The sequence below is a fragment of the Uloborus diversus genome, chromosome 1, assembly GCF_026930045.1.
Source record: "Uloborus diversus isolate 005 chromosome 1, Udiv.v.3.1, whole genome shotgun sequence".
Taxonomy (NCBI): Eukaryota; Metazoa; Arthropoda; class Arachnida; order Araneae; family Uloboridae; genus Uloborus; species Uloborus diversus.
Genome location: NC_072731.1, coordinates 173316270 through 173338359, shown reverse-complemented (window position 1 = coordinate 173338359; position 22090 = coordinate 173316270). Strand labels below are relative to the sequence as shown.

Genomic DNA, 22090 nt, shown 5'->3' with positions numbered 1-22090 from the left:
AACAGAAGTTTCGGAAGGAAACTTTAGAGTAACCAATAAAGGCTTAATGTACGACAGTCACCATTAGTGAACAGGGAGAGTTCTCCAACCAGTCGGCTTTGAACCCGCGATCTTGCAGCCTCTAGTACGGCACTTTTTATTCGGAAAGAGGGAAATTACTGATAGAATCATTGAGAGATTTTAACTTGCTTGAAGATATGATAAAACATGTGTCGATTAGTTTAAGCGAAAGTAAACCACGAGTCGAAATTCAGAATAACTTGACCGAACTTACTGCTTTCCCAAATGGACCCACATAGGGTGATTCTCTCCTTCATCTTATGTTTAGCCATATCCATCATGTTATCCATTAACATATTATGAAAGTGAATCTATTTTAACACTAAAGAAACAGTTTTTAATAAATTTCTACAGATTAATGCATTGCTGATGATATTGCTTTTCTTGCTTGAACCAGGGGTGCCCACCCAGAGGGGTTTGTCATGGCGCAGATTGCGCCATTGAAACTTTTAGGGGAGGGGGTTATTTCGAGAGGTATTTTTCTCGTTTGCGGGGGGGGGGGACTCTTGGTTTTCGGGATCTTCACGATATTTAGGATAGTGCGCCTTTGCTCTTGGGGGGGGGGGGGTCCCCTGCTTGAACTCAAGGAATGTTTGAAACAGGCATTCCCTTCGCTGGGAAATGAAATAGATTCAGTGCAACGCGTCTTAAACCAGAACGAAGTCTTATATGAAAAGGTTCTAATGAAGAAAATTTAGCAAATAGAAGGGGATTAAGGGTTTGAAATTGTGAATAGCTGAAATATTTGGGGTTTAAAGAACCCACATTGATTAAGGCACCAAAATTTTGTAAAAAAGTCAAGACAATTAAAAAACTTCTTTTTTGACAGCAAAAACATTAGAAATCTTGTTCCATTAGCAGAAAGACCAAACTCGTGTACCAGGCTTAGACTAGACTCCCTCTCACTTATGTTACAGAAACATGGGCAATAACTGGGCAGCATTGAGAGACATTTTCTGTACTCGAAAGAAGAATGTTGCTTCAAAATTTAAATCACTTAACTTTATTAAATAAAAAATACTTTGATTGTAACTGAAGAGTTATAGTTCATAGGAGTACAGTCGACGCCCGCTACAACGCGTTCCGACTTACGCGAAATGGCTATAACGCGATTTTTTCACCAGTAAAGAATTTTAGACCTAACGCGAATTCCTCGCCCGCAACATGAAAATTTTCGAAAGGGAATCGCGGTATGTAAGTATCGACCTCCATATTGGCTACTAAAAATGTATTTTTGGTGAATGCACCTTCATCCTTTTAGCATCACTGGCAGCGGAAGTTCCCACACCGTACTAGTCTGAACATCGCTTACACAAATTTCTACTCCTCATTTTCCATTTATTTTTTCAGTCTTATTATAAAAGTTAATGAAATATAGTGACACCTATGAGTTCTGTTTCATCTAAAGTTTGAGAATATAGAAAGAAAAAGAAAAAAAAAATCCGACAATTAAAGAAAACTAAGGATTTTATTTGCTTGAGCAACTTTAAAATGCGTCGAAGATAGCACGACAATTAGGTATGAGTGAATCTTCTATATATATACAATTAAATATAAAAAAAAGGAAATCCGTAACGCGTAGTATCAAGCAAAATGCAAAAATTATAAAAATGGAAGCTGTGCTCTTGTATTGTGAATTTAAGAAACCAGAAAGAGGTGTGTTGCCACAGATGGAAACGTTATAAAAGAACAAGTGATGCAACTCTATTGTGTGTTAAACACTGTATAAGAATAACGTTTTGATCACACAGCATAAATCAACATCATATTCACTTTTTTTAATAAACAAATATCATTACTGGATCTACTATACATTGCAAGTATAGTGCATTTGTTTTTCTTATACATACTTTACGTACCGTGCTGGTTTGATTTAATTTCCCATTGATCATTGAGTTTGTGCATCGTAGCAGTATTTTTTGCGGAATAAAACGATTTTTTTTAATACAAATAAAATTCAGTTTTTTATTCAAGAAACAGTAATGTATAGTTAAGAAATGGTTTTTAACAGTTTGAGGTGGTGTTTACAAGTGTTTAAAATAATTGGGTATGTTTATAATAGTTTTTACACATACCCTTTTCTACAACGCGAAATTTCAACTTACGCGAGGGGTCTTGGATAGATTACCAGAGTCCACCAAATAAGGCAATTTTTGTAGTGGTGCCATCTATCGATGAAGTAATGTACTTCGTTAAAGTTCTGGTTATGCTCCAATACTCTTCTTTTTTTCCTGAAATTAGGAAAGAGGCCACTAAAATGTAACACTTCTTCAGTTTTCACTCAGATAGATTCTTTTCGAAGCCGTGATCTTATAGTGGTTAGTACATTGCGTTGTGGCCGCAATAACCCAGGTTCGAATCCTGGTCACGGCAACTTTTTTTAATGGACTTTCTTCATTAAAAAAAAATCCATTTAGTACGATGTATAAAGCTGAATAGTAAGCAAATGAAATTATTGAACCTCAATAACTTAGGTTTAAAGTTTGAAGTCGATTAAGATTTGGATTGAACTGACTAAAGAAATCTGAATAGGCTTTTTTTTGGGGGCAATCGAACCCAATTCATTGTGACTATTTGAGGACGAGTCAAAGGTAAAAAGAAAAACACATGTATGTTCCAATCTCGGAAAAAATTTCGACAACTGTTAAAACATCTTTTTATCTTGAATTCTGAGCATGCGTACCAGTTTTCTTGAATTTGTAGTTGCTAAATTAGATTCCGATAACAGTTTTATACGGTTACGACTGCGATTGCTTGAAAATCGAATAAAAAACTACGGTCGATTATGATGCGGAAGTCTCAGTTACTTCATACCTTATCCATGCACTACATACAATCAAAGAACCTGAAATTATTTTATCGTAGACCCTCGTTTTACTCAGTTTAAACGCGGTTTCAAATTTGACCCCCTTATTTTATTTTACGAAGATGAGTTCTGTTTTTACGCGGATGCGGCAATGTAAACAGATAAAATTTTCCCCTCTTTCAAAATAGAAACTCCTAAAGATTGCGGGTTACACACAATAAATTGCATTTGACGTGCTAAAAGTCGAGCCTGGGCCACTGGAGACATTTCATGCGATTGTTTTAGAGTTCTTTCCAGAAGTAAAGTCATTGAACTCACACAGTAGAATTCATTGGAAAAAGAGCTTTTAGGAGTGACAAAGGAGGACAAAACCAACGAGGATACCGATATCAATGACACACAACCAAAAACGTGAATATTTTGAGCCATTCCTAGACAATAGCAAATGATCTTTCTGATTTGTTAGCGAAGGAAGATTCTATCATAAAAATAACGCAAGTGATCATGGATTCGTTCAAATGCTCAGCAAAGAACTACAAAGTAAAAATTCTTATTGACTGCCCAGCTCCTCTTTATAAACAGAACAATTAATTTATGTTTTCTTTATGCATGTTGAGCATAAAAGTCGATATAAGTACATATTAAACTAATTATACAACTAGTCACCACTAGCAACCAAGCAAATAGGAGAAATACTATTAAAGTATCAAAAGAGGTTTGTTTTCAATTAATAAATCCTTATTTTTACTATTTTCACAAAAATGCATGAGTTCTTTTGCGCTATGCATAAATTTTTAAAAAATTAGGGGCCCCAGATCCAGGCCTAGCTTAGCCTGTGCGATAATCAGGCCCTGGAAGTTAAAGAGAAAATTGTTTTTCCGTTGTCTGAACTTTTCGAGCTGCAAAGAAGTGCTGAACTAAGATCCTGCAATTGTATTTGCTTCCACCTATCAAAACATTGAGAATTAACATGTCACTTTTATTTTCGATGAATCATCGATAACATGTTATCTTTTGCTGAATTGTTCTTTATCCAGGTACAAGTACAGTGATGATGCTACGATATCAAAAGAAAGGCAGTGATAAAAGTTTTTTCTCATGCAATTCTCATCCAAATATTGTTCGTGGCATTGTAACCAATTTCGAAGTAGATCAATCAGTTGACAACGGTATCTCTTGAGAGATTTTACTGATATCTAAACCTTCAGATAAATATATTTAAAAGTAAAATTTTATCACTGTTGGAAATAATTGAGTCAATTTTAAATGATACTTGAAGTTATTTCATTCTTAAAATTTAAATCAATTAGTTATCAAAAGTTAATAATTTTGCAATCAGATCTTTCCATTGTTTGCTTTGCTCTGTGTCTTTTTGAGTCCTAAAGTTGGGCAAAGTAGATTTGTAGTTTTGTTTTTGATGTAGAGTTGCCTTCATGAAGGATACTAAAGGGTACATCCCTAATTTTCCATATTTTGAGGGAAAAAGAGACAGGGTTCCTAATTTACTTTCACTCAGTCAAATTCACTTCACTCATTTGGGATCAGCCTCTACTTCACCTAGTATGATGAATAAAGCAGCTTGTTGCCACCTGGCTCAAGGGTAAATCTATATTTCCGTCATTGGATGTATTTAATATTTTGTGGACTGCATTGATTATAACAAGCAAATAATTTCTTTGTAATAAAGTTAGGCATTAAATGATAAGGAATGGGATACGCTTGTATCCTTATTACAAATGGAGATTGGGGCGAACCCTTTGGCTCCTTTTGCTGACGTTGGTAAGGCGAAAATTTGCAGTCAATGAAAGAAAAACTTCTACAGCTAAAGTTAGATTAGAATATTATGCTGTGCTGTGGAATGAGAAACGGAGGAACCTGGATGAAAATTAACAATTTATTAACAATAAAAGTTAGGCATTTGATGATAAAAGAATAGGAAACGTTTGTATCTTTGTATAGTCTTTTATCAATGTATAATCATCGATATTTCTTCGTTTGACGCTTGCTGCTTGAGGTTTAGATGCTGCCTGCTATGATGTTTTTCTACTTTTTTATGAATCAGACTAAAAAAAATATCAGAGTTTAGTGCTGCCATCTAATGACAGTGATATAAACAAAAATTGTTTTGAATCTTTTCCTTGTTTTTATGCTTCAATAACGATAGGAAACTATTTTGCTAAAAAAACAGTAAATGTGTCATTAAAAGTAGAACAATTTCATTTGTGGATTTTACTTTCTTGTTCATACACATGGCCGTGATCGTATAGTGGTCAGTACATTGCGTTGTGGCCGCAATAACCCAGGTTCGAATCCTGGTCACGGCATTTTTTTTAATTGTCTCTCTCAGAGTTTTACGAGATTGGGAAGCAGCATGAAGAGTGAAACTTTTAAGCAAGGCAAACTTTTCCTCTTTTAAATATTTATTTTACAAACTGAAACGCCAAGAAACACTCGACATTATTCACTAATCAGTCTTTTACTGTAGATGATTAGAAAAAGTAAATGTTATATGATTTTTTTTTTAATGAAGTTCGTTACGCAGGGGTGCTCACCTACGGGCGTCATGGCGCAGACTGTGCCATTGAAACTTTTAGAGGAGGAGAGGTGTTTTGATGGGTATTTTTCACTTTTTTTTGACTGGGGACTATTGCTTTTGGGGTGGTCTCAGCGATACTTAGGGGGGGGGGTGCCCTTGCCCTTAGGGGAGTGGGTACCCCTGCGTTACGTTTGCATAGTTTATAGTAATTCAAATACCACTTTTTAAGCCCTAAGAGCAACTGCTATTTGAATTTGACAGCATTCTTAAATGTATGTTTTACTTTTGAAAGATGGCTTAAACTTCAGCTTTTATTTTCGTTTGAATTAGTACAAATCCGTTGCAAAAATACTTCAAATATGCTTAAACTTGACAAATTGTTATTAAGATTGTCACAGAAGACGAATAAAGATGCATTGATAGATATTACGGAATCCGAACTTTAGACACAGAGTGGTTCGAAAGTGGACGGACCCCGAATTGATCTCCAATATTATGTCAGTTATAATGGAATGTTTGTCATACACTCTTATCTTGGAGTCTTAAAAGTCATAAACATGGGTAGAGCACCATCCATGTCGTAGCAAAGCTGAATTCTGCGCGCATTGACTAGCAGATGTTTTGCGAAATGTAGGAGGTTTGGAGATGTTTTGCCACAAATCGTCTGCGAGATCAACGCACACAAATTAGTTGTGTTACTACAAGGTTACTAAATGGTCTGCGTTACCCATGTTTAAGGCTTTAAAGACTTCAAGGTAAATGTTTGTCGCAAACATTCATCCATAACTAACATTATGTTGAAAATAAAAGGGGAGTACTTCCCCTTCCGGACCACTCTGTACCTTAACTTTGCCAACGAATACTGATATAGTTTTGTTACTAAAAGTTTTTATCCCCTCCAGTTACTATAGTTACCAAAACAATAAAAAAATTTTTACGGTTTTGGTGTACAGGTTTGATATCTTAAAACACAAACAACGGTTTCATTGAATGAAGTTTCCTAGCAGGAATTTTTAATGATAAATACTGTTTACTGTGTACCAGCTTTGCACACATATGATTGAATTTTTTCAGTTAAAGAATACATTGTAGTAAAATTTACTACACCACTTGAAATGTGTAGAAGTTCTACAACTTTCTTAATGCTTCTTGACTTGCCATAAAATCATAGTTGTTTTTTCAAAAAGAATAATTTAAGCACGTCTATCTGACGGTATCAATTGTATTGGTCCCTTTATGGTATGGAATTTGTTTTTAAATTCTATTATCGGCTGATTTTACATCGCCAAAAACCATGCAAACTCGATCAGATTCTTAAATTAATTACTTTGGGCCTGATTGTACAGTCAAAGAGACACATTTTGGCTTTCGTTGTGCTGGTTGCACGAAATTAAAAGTATACTGCGTGTAGCACATGGATTTGTTGGACTTCAAATCAAGCGAAATACATTGGTAGGTTCGTCATTTAGTGTTTAATAGTTTTGAAAAGTTTGAAAGATAATGCCCATTGAATGACAATCATTCTATCGATGGATTCTGTCTTTAAATAAGTTTGGTAGACGACTTATTGCTAATACATAGGGGCGTAAGAATAGGAGAGCTCATTTACATATTTCGTGATTTTAAAGCTTCTGCCATTCCTAATGTTCAGTTAAGTGCTATTACTTAGCTGATAAATCGTTACTATCCTTTCTCTGAAAAAAATTTAAAATTTATCTCTTTTTTATTATTTTCAAATTCTTCCCATGCGTTCAAATGGTATTAGTTAGTTTAGCTCAATTGTTAATAGTCATTAAGCAGACCATTTAGTTAGCAGCAGCGTTAATACTGGACAGGAGAGATGCTCTTTGAATAAATTAAAAATTCACTAAAATTACGCATTATATATATATATAACAATGCCCCATTGTTAAAAAGTGTTATTCTGAAATTTCAGTGCAGACACATTCATGAGTTATCTAGTTCTATAAAGACGCATGGTGAATTACATGCTATATAACAGACAGCCCGCTTACCTCATCCAGAAACTGCAGTTTAGTTCTAGTTGGAACTCATTAGTCTGCAATAGTGAATAATCGCACAGGAGGCAGATGTCATTGAATTAAAGCTGAGAGCGTCAACAAACTGGTAGATAAAGTAACTTACTGCAAAATATGGTGGATTGTTTGCAACTATTTTCTTTTTGCATGTCACTTTTCTTTTTTGTCACATTTCTGGAATTAAAGGTTACAGCACGGAAAATAACAGTCAAAATGCGTCTGTCTTAAGAAAGCAAGTTTCAATATGTCTCAATATTTTACTGGGGCCGCAATAGATGCGTTTAGGTTAAATGAAAATATCATCAAATAAATAAAACGTTGAAGTATTTCACAAGTGATTCATGTAAGAAGACAATACAAAACTGTTTGCAATACTTTCTTCTTTGCTTGATGCTCAAATGCAATTTTTTCGAGGCGTTGGTATAGTTTTTGTTGTTTTTTGTATTTTATAATTTTAATTCTGCGAAATGAAATGGATCTCCAGGATTTAGTGCTGCCATCTAGTGATTTTACACTTAAAACAGTGGAATTTGATTTCTTTCTCAATTTTTATGCTTCAATGTTGATAGGCTTTTTTCCTTAAAAAACGAAAACGTGTCAGAAAGTAGGAAAGATTTCGTTTCAGATTTTTACTTGCTTGTTCTTGTACGCAGCCGTGATCGTATAGTGGTTAGTACATTGCGTTGTGGCCGCAATAACCCAGGTTCGAATCCTGGTCACGGCAAACTTTTAATTCAAAAGACACAGAACAAAAATATTTTATTTCCAATGTAGGTGCAGTCTGCCCTAGTATCCGTTTTACTAGCTTAGAAACTTTTCATTCGTGAAGCAATCATTTCTTCAGAAGAATATTTTGTTATTAAAAGGAGAAATTGACCTCCGCATATAAACTAGCACTTGAACCTTCTTATAAACTGAGAACTTGATGGGTTTTAATTTAGTATTTAACAAGTTTAGAAACTGTTAAAAGATAACTCCTAACGGTATTTTTTCCATCGAGTGTGATCTGTTATTCCGTGCATTTGGCAGACGATTTTTTACTAAAATATATATACGTAATAAAGGAACGCTCATGTGTATGCTTCGTCATTTTAACGCTTCTGTCCTTTTTAAAGTTAATTTAATTGATTAATAGTTATTGTTTTGTCTTTAATAAAAATGTAAATTAAATTTCTTCCATTTTTATTGATATCAAATTCTTGCAAATCATTAAAATTGTGTGGGTTTATTTTGCATAGTTGTCGGCTGTCGTTTAATTAGCGTTTTCATTTGCAGCATTGTTAGCAAGGAACACGAGAAGAGCTAAAAATTGATGCTCTACTGCTACTATAGTTCAGTGCTTTAAATTGTGATTTATAAATTTTTGTACACGTATATAGAGGGTTATTCATGTTTTATCTAGTTCTCTACCTTGAATTTCATTCTCTAATTTCGTTTTCTTTGCCACGCTTCTTGAATATGAGAGCGAAAAATAAAATTTTAAACACTTTTTCTTACAGCAGCATTTTTTTACATGTCGTAGTCATGGCGGCGATATATGCATTTAGGTTTGGTTTATAAAATTAAAAAATCAAAAAAGCGTTACACATCAATGTATTTCAAATAAGTGATTGACGCAAGATAGACAGAGCAGAACTATTCTCTTTATTCTCTTGGACGCTTGGTCAAGCATCAAAGAAAACCATCTCTTTTTACCCGACTGCGCGTGCGCGACGCGAAGGAGGGTGATGTGTTTATGAGTCTATGTATGGTATGTATGTTTGTTCCTATGTGGCGTTGTAGAGGCAAAACGCCTTGCAAATTTCGATGATTCTTACGTCAATCGATTTGTCTTAACTTTGAGAAAGTCACTAAACACATGACAAGAAATCAAAATTCACCATATCAACAACCAGTCGCGATATTGTCAGTTCGGAATCGTCTTGCGACACAGCGTGCGACAAATGCAGATAGCGTTTTCACTGCGACCGAATTTTTTATTTACTAAGTCTACTAATTCAATTTTCATCTCTAACATGTTGCATTTGTTTTTACCGTGATTCAGGGGACTGAGTTTCGCGACATGTACTTTCTGGACGGGCTTTTTTAGTTTTGCGAGAAAGATTTGATTGACGACGTTTCCGAGATCGCGTCATCATGAGTTAACAGGCTATTTATATAGCCGTGGTTAACTTATGTTCGCGCATTTTCTCTAAAGTTCAAGCTTTTGTAGCTTTAAGTCGAGTTAGGTTCCTGGAGTGACTAATAATCAGTAGTTTAGACCATCGCAAATTATTTAATAATTCTCACGAAAAAAAAAAAAAACTCTCTCAATGAAATAACAAGATTGCGAAATTTACCGTCTTATAATCGTAATAAATAAGTCAATGAAAATTAACTAAAAAGTGTAAAATAAATAATAATTTTTAAATTAAAAAAAAAAAAACCTCCGACTGCGTAAAAACCAAAAAAAAAAAAAAAAAAGAAGCTAAAATTGAAAAAAAGAAGTAAGAACAGTAGTTTAGAATGTTATTAAGTACTACTGAATAACTACACCACTGAAATAGTTTTATAATCGATACACCAGGGCCGTCGACAGGATTTATGGGCCCCTATGCAATTTTCTTACAGGCCCCTAATTTTTTACTTTAACCTTTAACCTAATCTTCGTAGTCTTCGCTTTCACATAAATATCATAAATATTGTCAGTGGATCTAATAAAAAGATTTTTTTTTTCTGAAAGATTTTCTCAATTGATATCTTCTCTTCTTGATTCCTCCTAATCCAAACTGTAACATTTTTTAAAAGAGACTCATGTATTCCCGGTCGGAGATAGACTTAACGAAACTTAAAGTTATTTCAGGTATGGGGCCCCCTTCTTGTAGCTGGGATAACTTTATGTCAACAGCAGAACAGACTAGTTTTTAAGTCCCTTCCTTTTCCGCCCGCCACTATGTGTCTTTTCGTACATCTGTGTCCGCGCGCGTGAATAAAAATGTGTTTTTCCGCACTGTCTTTTTTTAAATACCTTTGGAGAAGGAGGAGTATTAAAAGACTGATGCAAGAACCTCCTTTGAGTTGAAAGTAGAATAATTCCAATTTTAGGGCGTCCGGGATTTAAAAAACACATTAAAAATTTTTGCAGTTTGAGATCTTATACAGGGTAGTTGGAAATATAAAAAACATTAGGGGAAAAAAGGAAAACCAAAAAATTTTTATGATTATACTCTTTTGCAAAGCAAGACAATACACAATAAAAATTGCTCTTGATTCGACAAATCGCTGATATTAATCGACAGAGAGGAAGAGCGAGGGAGGAGAAACGATGACGCATCGTCACTTTCTCACATCGACTTTCGCTATATAGTTAGTTTTTGATCAACCCTTCAACCCACTGACAAACACAACACTGAATTTACTGAAAATTGATCAAGATTAAAAAATGCATAAAATACTTTAAAAGAAATAGTGGAAATATTTGGAAAATAGGTTATGAGAAAATAACGCCCTGACATTCGAACAGTTCATATTTTATACACTTGATAAGAAATAAAATTAAAGCACTTTTCAAGGAGTTTCAGAAACTGTTTAAATTATTTTGAAGGTCTCTAGAACAATTCAAATTATTCAAAGCACATCATTTGTACTTTCCAATCTATGATATGTTAATACTTGATTGTATAGTTTTACATAACTGTTCTAACTTAGTAAGAAACACCTATTATTCTGCTATAATTGTATTTTGTAACAACAAGTAATGCAGAAAACGAAAAAGAATGGATAATAATAACAAAAGAGCTTTCAAAATACGGAATTCATGGTTAAATAAATAGCAAGATTAGAACATGCGAGTCACAAAATTACATCTCAATCAAACAATATGTTACAGAAACGAGATAACCACGCTTTTTACATTTTTGATGCAGAATGTAGCAAAGAGCTGAATTTGGCCCACTTTTGTATCCCCCCCCCCCCCCCATCCTCTTCGTATTTGAAGAAGTGTAAAATTTCCAAAATGTTCAAGGTTTTCAAGCACATGAAAATGAAATATATTTTTTAAAGTACAACTTTTAATTTTTAGGATCGAATCATGCAATTTTTCGAGATTTGGGTGCCCGAAAGAAGCGAGGATCAAAGCTGTAGCTTCTTTAGTTTTTGGGTAAATCCAGCACTGATTCTAATTAATACAGTGACATAACGTGCCCCTTTTAGACATGTAAGGACGTTCTACACACTTTGATAAGGAATACTTCTTTTAAAATGTTCCCCATTGGGCAACCGTTTTTACTCTAGAAACAACACTAGAGTTAGTTTGAGTTTGTATCACTGAACTTAAAACTCAAATCAATGCACATTTTTAAAATCATTTCTTGGAACTGCTCCATTTGCTTACGTTTTGAGTTCCGAACGCTGAAAATACAAGCGCTTATTTTTAGTCTTTTATTTTTTTGTCCCATATCCATTTCCCTAAAGTTCTGCTCAACTTTAAAAAAGACACGAATTTTTTTTAGACTTAGAATTCAAGCCAAAAAAAAAAAAAAAAATCTAATTCCTTTTTGGTTGGTAGCGTCGATAGGAGGTTATGGAAGTAAGGACAAATAGAATTTCTCACTTCAAACTTGATCACTTTCACTGAATTCACTTCTATTGAGAACTCGTAATCTTAACTCTAGGGTAAAGAGTTAATTCAAAAAAAGTAAAAAAAAAAAGGAGGGTGGAGGGATTTTTTTTTCTTTTAAATCTCTCATCGGCCCCTATGAAATGCATAGACTTGCCCCCCCCCCCATCCCCCTCTCGACGGCCCCGTGATACACACAAAAGACAAATCATAAATTCAAAAGCAGAATAGAAGGATCAACAGTCGGGGTTAATTCAAACTTTACGGGGTTCCTTAATTGATGGGTCCCAGCTGTTGATCCTTCTATTCTGATTTCGAGTCACAACTGAATACAACTGTATTTATGTCGAGGACTGCATACTAAGTGCCTTGCCTCCATTAATTTTTATACCGATAGATGGCAGCAGCATCAACGGATCGAACAGTTAATGAGAACTTAGAACTAGTCCAGGAGCTTATAGCTACCTGGTGCTAGCGCCCCCAGAGGTATCGTTTCATTTGGAGGACATTGAGACCACGAGCATATTTAACGTCGCCCAGTCCCCTTTAATGACGACGGTGGGTCTTCGACCATCGAGGTTCGAACTCAGGACCCTCCGTCCTCGAATCCGACACTCTACCGATCGGGCTACCACGGCCCATACTTCTATTCAGCTTTTGAATTTTTAATTTGTTTAATGTATGTATCGATTATAAAACAATTTCAATGGTATAGTTATTCAATAGCACTTAAGAGCATTCTAAACTACTGGGCTTGCATTTTTATCTTTTTAGGTTTTTCTTTTTTTTAGTTTTTACGCCGTCAGGTTTTTTGTTTTTATCTAATAATTATTTTTTATTAGTATTCATTTCAAAATGGAAAATATTACTGGAATTTAGTGCTGCCATCTGGCGATACCAAGCGCAAAGTAGTGACATTTGATATGATTCTCTGGCTTTATGATTCAATGGTAATAGGCTTTTTTCCGTAAAAAAGGAAAATGTGTCAGAAAACAGAACAAATTTGTTTCTGCTTTTTGCATAGTTGTTTATTGACATAGCCGTGATCGTGTAGTGGTTAGTACATTGCGTTGTGGCCGCAATAACCCAGGTTCGAATCCTGGACACGGCAAACCTTTTAAAAGTAAATATAATTTTTTCTCCTTCCAAATCTGCATACAGAATATTTTTAATTTTAAAAGAATGGAAATATTACCTTCTAAAGATATTTGATTGATCATGAAAGAATTTGGCCACTTTAGAAATTATGCATTGACGGAAAAAAAATATTGACAGAAGAGTAATTTAAGAAATTTTTAGAACACACCATAATTCATATTTTCCAGCACAAACTCAGCGAATTGGGCGTCTACACTATGAGGTACCAATATCAAACTAACAGAAATAAAACATAAATTTCTTTTCAACGCTCTTGATAGCCAACCTGAAAATCTGAAAATATTTTCCAATCGCTCAAGCCCTCGAGGAAAAAAAAAAAAAATAAATAAATAAATAAAAAAAAAAAAACCTAGAAGGGAAAAGAAGGAAGTTAAATGATAGAGAATTAATAATTTAAAATTTTATCATGACTTTTTGGTCAAGGGGCTCGAGATTTTCTTTTAAAAGTTACAAGCATCAACAGCTAATATAGGAACATAGTATCCTAAGTTTACAATGAAATTTTATAAGTACACATTATAAATATTGGCAATGTTTACATGGGAAATAAAGTTTTCTTTAGGGGTTGTCCACAAATGATGTTACGTGTTGGGGGGGGGGGGGGACTCGTGAAACGACGACTGTGAGAAGAAAGGGAGGGGGTTGGAAATGTGACATCACGCATTTTTCATAAGGATAGGTAAATAAAAAGTTGCATGACACGTAACAAGGGGTGGGTGGGGTCGGTGTAAGGTGAATGGTGACAGTTTTATAAAGGAGGGGGGAGTGAGTCAAAAATTATGAAAAGAGAGTGCAATCATTTATGTACAGTTTTTGACTTGATTTGAAATAAACACATTGAATTTTGAATGATTCCGAGAAATTGCATTCCAAGAAAAAAAATTTCCCAAGAACAAAATATGTAAAACGTTTCTCACTCTCTCTAATTACACATTTAACTCTCAAGGCATCATTTAAAAAAAGATCCAGTCGAAAACCGTGGAATTTCAAAAAGATATCAAAGTTATAGAAAATCATACTTTTATTACACTCTGAAAGCAGTTGGTTGATCTGAGGTTTTTCCAAAAACCATTAATAATAAATGACTAGATAATTTGGTTCTCCACTGGGCGGTAAAGAGGTACTAAAGTTCTCTCCGTGGACCTACTGGTACTGGTAGAAGTCCAGCCTCTCGAAGCAATGGCAGCCCCATTTAAAAATCAGCTAACAATGTAGATCTAAAAACCAAGTTTCAAGTAGTAGTGTAGATCTAATACAACAGCAACTTGCGCAAATTTAAAGCGGTAAGATTATATCAAAAAATCTGGTTTAAACTAGTCAGGTTTTGGTGACTTTGGGAGGTTTGGTTCATTTGGTCCTTAGAAGGGACCAAACCTCCCAGTGAAGCGACACCGCTAGGGTAAGGCCCCTATAGTGGAGGAGTCGACGCATCCGCCATTTTGGAGCAAACTTGATCCAGTGCTTCGTAGCGATATCATTGCTGCTGATGTTTACATTTCCTTAGCAAGTGTTAAATTGAGTCAAATGGGTGGTTGTTCGGCTGTTAATTGTGTAAACAGCTCCAAAAAAGGATTTCAGCTCTTCAGATTTCCAGCAGATGCAGAAAAGAAAAAAAAAAAGAAGGATAAATAATAGCCCGCGAAGTAACTGGCAGCCTGGAAACTACGCCAACTGTTTCCAAAATTTCGCCAATGTTCACCTTCGCTCTCCGTCTCTATCCTTCCGTTTGGCGAATGATTGCCGATAAAGGTAGCTTTCCTTGTTGTACGCTTGCTCCAAAATGGCGGATGCGTCGGCCTGCTCGTTTCTGGTCTCGATCAAAAAATCAGAGCTGTCTTCAGAGTCCCATCCAACTGGTTAAACCACAAATAGTGGTAGGCTTCGGGGGATCCTGGAGTGAAAAGTGTCATTGGAAGGGGGTGGAAGAAAGAAACCGAAATGTCTAAAAACAGATTTTGAACTTATCAAATGGAGGCATTTATCTACATTCAATTTATCTTAAATTCAAAAAAAAAAAAAAAAGAAATATTTTCTTTTTTGAAAGTTGGAAGAACCGTGGAAAATTTGCCCCATGGATTTGCCGCCCGCAGATAATCGGAAGTTTACTGTAAGTGTAAAACATAAATATATTTCCCAAATTAGTGATTCATAAAAAAGAAATGATGTTGAGCAACAATAAGTATTTCCTTCCTTAATGTTTGATTCTCAAGTGCAGCTTTTTCGAGGAGTGGATACAGCTGTTTTTGTTTTTTCAGTTTAAATTCTGTGGACCCGTGAGCAGAAATTTTTCAGGAGTCTGCGATGCAATTTTCAAAAAATGCCTGCGAGATGAACTGGCATTAGGTTAATCATAATATCTAAATCGACTCCGAAAAACGTTTAAAAGTTAGATGCTAATACAAGCGCATAATACTTGTGGATTTCATATTGCAGAAAATATGATACTAATCTTCATAAGCAGAAAAGTAAGACTTTTTTTACTTTAAAAGCATGGGGTTCTTCAACCCAAATTATGAAACAATCTGTAAACTTTCTCATCACAATCAAGGTATTGATCGCAGTTTCGCGCTGTTTCTGCTTACGGGTTTGCGAAAATATAAAAAGTTTTTGAAACTTTAGTGCTGCCATCTAGCGAAACTAAACAGAATATAAAGAAATTTGTACTTATTCCTTGCTTCAATGGCGATAGATTCTTTTTTTCCTTAAAAATGAGAAATTGTCACAAAAACAGAAAGATTTCACTTGAAACTTTTACTTGCTTGTTTCTTTTCACAGCCGTGATCGTATAGTGGTTAGTACATTGCATTGTGGCCGCAATAACCCAGGTTCGAATCCTGGTCACGGCATTCTTTTTATTAAAAAAATATGTAAATAAATTTAAAAAAAATTAAAATATTAATTTGAATTCTGAAATTTTTAGTTCAAATTATGTTTTTCGCAATCATGACAGGACCCTATTTATTGGAGTTATTGTTTCTAGAAACGGCTCCTGTCCTCCCAAACCTGCCCCTTCTCCTGGCCGGTTCCGTGTGTATAGTTGCATGTGTGTGTGTGTGTGTGAGCAAGCGTGTGTGTGTGTGTGTGTGTTTGAGCAAGCGTGGTGCATGTGTAGGTTTGTGTGTGTGCGTAGAACTGTGTGTATGCATTTGTGTGTGTGTGTAACGGCGCATTTGTGTGAGTGTATATATGTGTGTGAGCGTGTATATGTGTGTGAGAGTGTATATGTGTGAGCGTGCGTGTGTGTAGGACATGGATGCCATCGACCTGGAAAAGCGGATTCCGGGGGACAGTGCTCAGGACCAGAGGAGCCCGTGGGCGGCGGTGCTGCAGATGCCCCTGGTCCAAGCTGAAAAAGGAACCACAACGCCAAGGACGGTCAACTGAGAACAATAAGCAATCGTGATTGCTCAAAAAGTTCACCTGAAACAGGTAAGGCTTTTTATTTATTACAGAAAGGAATAAAAAGTACGAGTTTTATTTTTTTGAATATATCTGACGCAAAAAAGGAGACAATTTCCATTGAAAAAGTTGTATTTTATCTTGTTGAATTTGATTCAACTAATATGTTCTACAAATCTATATTTATATGTTCTTTTTCTTTAAAATAAAAGTATACTTAGACTCTATCAATGTTTCCTAATCAAGACCCTAGAAATCTGAGGCCCCAGGTCATCCCGGCTAAAAATAGTTCCTTGGCGACTAGTTCTTTAGAACGAGAGAGAAAAAAATCCATTAGGAATAAATTTTAGATCTAACATAAATTTCGTTTAATTTTGACTTCAAATTTACAAGCATGTTGATAGATAATAGTATCAAAGTAATATTTACCCTAGTAAAACGTAAAGATTTTCATTCATAAAAATTTTCTACTTTTCTTCTGCGTTACTACATATTAATTACTTATGGGCGCCCAACTGAGGAAAGGGAAGGGGTGTAGACTGTCCCATTGAAAGTTTTAGGGTGGGGAGTAATTTCAGGAGGGAGTCTATTTCAAATTTGGGGGAAAGGGCATGGGCACCTTCGACTAACATCCGCAAATGATATATTTAATATCTTTCGAAACATTTAAAACTAAATCATTCCTTGGTTCTTTACACAAAATATATTTTTCTTAGTTTTTGAAATTTCTGAAGATTTACATAACTTTCAAATACTTGCAGGTAAGATTTTTTTTCATTTTTTTATTTATTTTTTATTTTTTTTAGTATTTTTAAAATTTAAAAAAAAAATTAAAATTTTCTTCACAAAATGATGCGTGCATTAGCCATATGACACGAATTTTCCTCTAAAAGCGATAGATTCTGAAAAATAATGTGTCATGTGTTATTACTGTTTTTGTCGAATTTTGTTCCCAATGTGCACAAATTACACTGAAAAACAGGAACATCTTTGTTGAAAATTTTAAACAATTTCAAATTTTTTTTTTAGCCCTACCTGTGAAAGTAAGAAAATATTCATAAAAAATTGAAGTGGGTTCTTATTTCAATGATATCCTTACTTAAATGTATCAAAAAAGCTATTTTTGGTCCTTAAAATGCATTGTTTTTTTTTTCAGAAAAATGATCATGAAAGGGATTCGTGAGTGCCATTAAGATGGGTTTGGAGTAACCAGGGCCGGATTGAGACTTAACGGGGTTCTAAGCTATTTCAGGTACTGCATTTCAGCAATACCTGATTGCTGACAGCAATACTTGATAATGACAGGCAAGCTATTTCAGCCCTCCTGTAGTTTGAACAACGTTTCTCTCGGTGGTGTAAGAGGCATTTTTTACATTTTCCTCCCTTTTACTATGTGTTGTCTTTTTCCATTGATACATACAGCAGTACTTTTACTTTGTTTATCGTTCTTAATGTGTTTTCCCTGATGTCTGTTTAGATTGACCTTATGAGGAGAATGGTATCAAGATAGAACTCCCCTTTCAGTTGAGTATAGAATAGTCCCAAATGTAGGGAGCCCGGGAGGTCCCCCCCCCCCCCGGAGGAAATTTTGAAAAATAGAGATAAAATTCTGCATTTTGAAGCCTTATAAAATGAAGTTGGAACTACAAAAACGTCAGGATAGAAATCGGCAAACAAAACTTTTTAAAAAGTATTCTCTTTCGAAAATTAAGAATTTTTTTTTTAAATCTAATAGTGTATACATTAAATTTAAATCTTTTAGCATGTGTTTTAATTCGGTAATGTAAGTTTTACATTTTTATTTTAGCGCTTAGCTCTATTGTACTTAGAGAGAATTATTTTATTATTTTTTTGAAATGACTGACCATTCATCTGGTATATTGAGTTAGAACAATTAACTTCGAACTTCTTTAAAAATCATCATTGCATTGTAAAGGTATACGGTATCTCTCTGCTGCAAGAACCACCCAATAATCTCAATGCATTTTTACCAAAATTCTGCAAAAACTGCAAATTTTATTTTGTATTGGACTAGAAAATGTATACGACACCATAAAAGTTCATAGAGAAGAACTGATCAAGAAAGTGTTTGTTAAAATTTCACTTAGTTAACTATTTTGGTAATGAATTCACAATAGCAAAAATCAACATATATGAGTAATATATTCGGGAAATCAAATTATATGGTAGCTTTTTGAAGCGTTTTTATTTAAAACTAGTGGTACCCGCACAGATTTGCCCGTAGTAGAAAATTTAAAGGTCATTTGGTTCGCCTCTATATTTACAAATAATGGATGATGAATTTCTCGCCAATTTGCTATACTCATTTGCTTGCCCATGTTACGGTTCCAGGTTATGATAATTTCGTAATTTACTCGTCCACGTTGTGATAATTTGCTCAGTAAAATGTTCTTAAAATTGGAATAGAAAAAGAAAAAAATCGAATTTTCGAAAAATAGCTTCAAGGTACACACCCCCATGCTACAAACTAATTTTGTACTAAATTTCACGAAAATCGGCCCATCGGTCTAGGCGCTATGCGCGTCAGAGAGATCCTGACAGACAGACAGACTTTCAGCTGTATTATTAGTAAATATTAGTAATGTATGTGTTAGTCTTTGAAAACTTTCAACTTAAAGCTATAACTTATCTATTAAGATAAGCCGTATTAAAGTATCGAAATAATCATGTGATTGGAGTGCTATTGCTGTTTCAGTACAAAATAATATTGTTAGCAGTTCAAAATAAGTAAAAACTTCACCTCCATTAACGTTGAAATGCGTTGCAATTTGGAATATTCTAATTTCTAATGTTCTAATGTTTTCTTTTTTAAATATTTTTATTTATACTTTATATAATTATTTTTTATTAATTTATTTTCTGGCTTCTTTTGTGTTCTGTTCAGATAGATCTATACAATTACACTTAGGTATTTCAAATTATTTTGAATGATTTTTCTGTGTTCTTACCTTTCTTCCAGTTTCTTGGCTCAACTCTTCAGCTAGTCCTCGCAAGAGGTATTTATTCCAAAAGAGACCGTGCGTGAGGATGATGGGGCAGCGTTCTTCTTGAATAAACTTTGGCTCAAAGAGGTCATACGAAAGAGGTATTATCTCCATATTTATCTAGGAGCAAAAAAATAATTGGTTCATGCATTTGTCATTTCAAAGCTGAAGTTGGATCTAGCCATGAAATTATATCTATGGCAAACTATTTAACACTTTCCCTTATGTCAACATCGATTTTATAATAACAACAGAATCTCTTTCTCTCTCCATTCATAGCCTCCAAAATATGACTTTGGGAAAGAAAACAATTAAGTTAGTATTCGCAACTCCAATAAACTATAGGGGACGCTGGAGCTACTGTCTAATGGTGGATGAAAAAGGTAAAACAAACAAATGCCGTAACTTATAACTTGCTTTGACGCTTAGTGAATGACAGTAATTTTTCATCGTGTTTATGGGAAGCTTTTTTTTCTATTCTTCGGAAATTACACTACACCACAAACTGTCTGAAGCCTGTAATTTACCCCAAAGAAAACACGTGGAATGGAATGTTTTACCTTTTTCGTCAGTAGTATTAATCACCGCAAGGTAGCGTATTCGAGCTCTGGAGTTGCGAATTAAACTATATCAAATTCTTTCTCTCAATTCCTCAGTAGTCATGTTTAAACAATATCCAGCTAAATGCATAAATCGTATGCACATTATAGTCTCTTGCTTCTTAAATTCGGAATGGCTGCTACATTCATAAAAGCGGTGTCTAGATACGGTCATAGAAGAAAGACACTCTCAATTATTTGGCTGTTATTCATGCTAGGAAAAAAAGAAAGGTGTCAGCCAACATGGATTAAAGTCTTCTTTAACCTGCATTAATGAAATTATGATAATACAAAATAAAATGAACACAAATTCAGAATTTTCGAACAGGAACCCCTATTTTTTTTATTATACATTAATGAGTTTTTAAGCCTAAAGGTAGCTAGGGTACCAAATTTTATTGCATTCCGATGAGTAGCACAAACGATATTAGCTAAAATCTATTTAGGAACCTCCACCGCATTAAAATCGTTCTTTCAAGGTCAAGTTTTAGCGATCAATGTAGAACGAGTTCACTAAATTTGCTGCTAAAAATATGAATTATTCTCTTGTGCATATATTTTTGTTGCAATACACATGCTCTGCATTTATCATTAAATAGCACAGGATGGTTTCTTTTACTTTATATGCAGAATGGGCTTTCTTAGACAGTTAAAAAAAAAGTGTGGCTTAACTCCCGGATTTAGCCTTTTTTTTTTGAATTTATATGCAAAGTGTCTTTTAAAAAGTTTGTGTGTTCTAAAAAGAATGGTATATATTATGTTCATGAAAATCAAAACTATATATAGCCAGTTATCTTATTCACACAAAAAGCAATGTAAACTTTACGAAATACTTGTAGATGCTGTTTTTCTACTAAGTATTAATATACGTTCTTTTTGACAGCAAAAATGTTGTTTTATACTAAAAAGGACAATAGAAAATTGAACATGCACCATGAAATATTTCACATATTGTTTTGTACGATGATATCGTATATAAGTTCAGAATTTCTTTCTCAATGAGTTGCACAAGTATTCCAAGAATTTTACTTCATCTTTTTTAAAAAACAATCTTTAAACGTAAACATAGTAGCAAAACACAAAAATCGCAACCGTAAACAGCTGTCTGTTGCCACATCCTGGTGATTTTTGATTTATTTAAGTTTTAATCGCATTTCTGTGTAAAACATATGATTCATTTTTCATACATTTGACTACATATAGACATATCATGCAATACATGAAATGCTTGATAAAAGTTAGATAGTGACAATACTATGGCCAACATTAGAAGTTTCCTTGCCACAAAATGGTACTAAAATTTATTATCGAAGTGAAATATTCTTTCATTAGAACAAACTTAAATGTTCTACTCAAAATAATAGAAGAGTAATTCTTTAAATAGGGTAAAAAGGAACTAAACATGCATGAAATATCCATTTCACAGCCCTCTCCCCTCGATATGTATATGTAAAACCTTACCGAATAAGTACTGGCAAAGTGGAGGCCTTTTATCGGTCTGTGTAAGGCAGAGTGATATTAAATGTACAATTAGCTTCTGCAAAGGTAGCTGTTGACGTAGGCATAGCGCATGGGTGTAACTACTACTACATCATTGTTTAAAAAAAAAAAAAGCGTACGATTTTCCTTCTTATTTCTTTTCCTTATTGGGATTAATTATATTGAAATTTCTACAGTAATCTGTCGTAGCAAATACATGTGTCGGTCGTTAGTGTAGGTCATTAGTAAGATTTTTGCGTTTATGCAAAATTATACATAAGAGCTAGTGTTTTTTGTTTGTTCGGATTTCTTTTTGATGGTGCAAAATTCTAATTAGATCATCATCAAAAAAAGAAAACATATGTTTGCTGTTCTATAAATGTTTATAGCAAGTTAAAACTAAATTCATTCA

The 22090-nt window shown here is 34.3% G+C and overlaps 4 non-coding genes across 4 annotated transcripts; all 4 read left to right on the top strand.

The window, feature by feature from the left end:
* The first annotated feature begins 2361 nt into the window (after positions 1 to 2361).
* Positions 2362 to 2433, top strand: Trnah-gug (transfer RNA histidin (anticodon GUG)). The gene has a single exon. It is a non-coding gene; the product is annotated as a tRNA-His (tRNA).
* A 2685-nt stretch (positions 2434 to 5118) lies between these two features.
* Trnah-gug (transfer RNA histidin (anticodon GUG)) lies at positions 5119 to 5190 on the top strand. Its single transcript has one exon. It is a non-coding gene; the product is annotated as a tRNA-His (tRNA).
* Positions 5191 to 8093: 2903 nt separating this feature from the next.
* On the top strand, positions 8094 to 8165 carry Trnah-gug (transfer RNA histidin (anticodon GUG)). The gene has a single exon. It is a non-coding gene; the product is annotated as a tRNA-His (tRNA).
* Positions 8166 to 15970: 7805 nt separating this feature from the next.
* Positions 15971 to 16042, top strand: Trnah-gug (transfer RNA histidin (anticodon GUG)). The gene has a single exon. It is a non-coding gene; the product is annotated as a tRNA-His (tRNA).
* Positions 16043 to 22090: the final 6048 nt, after the last annotated feature.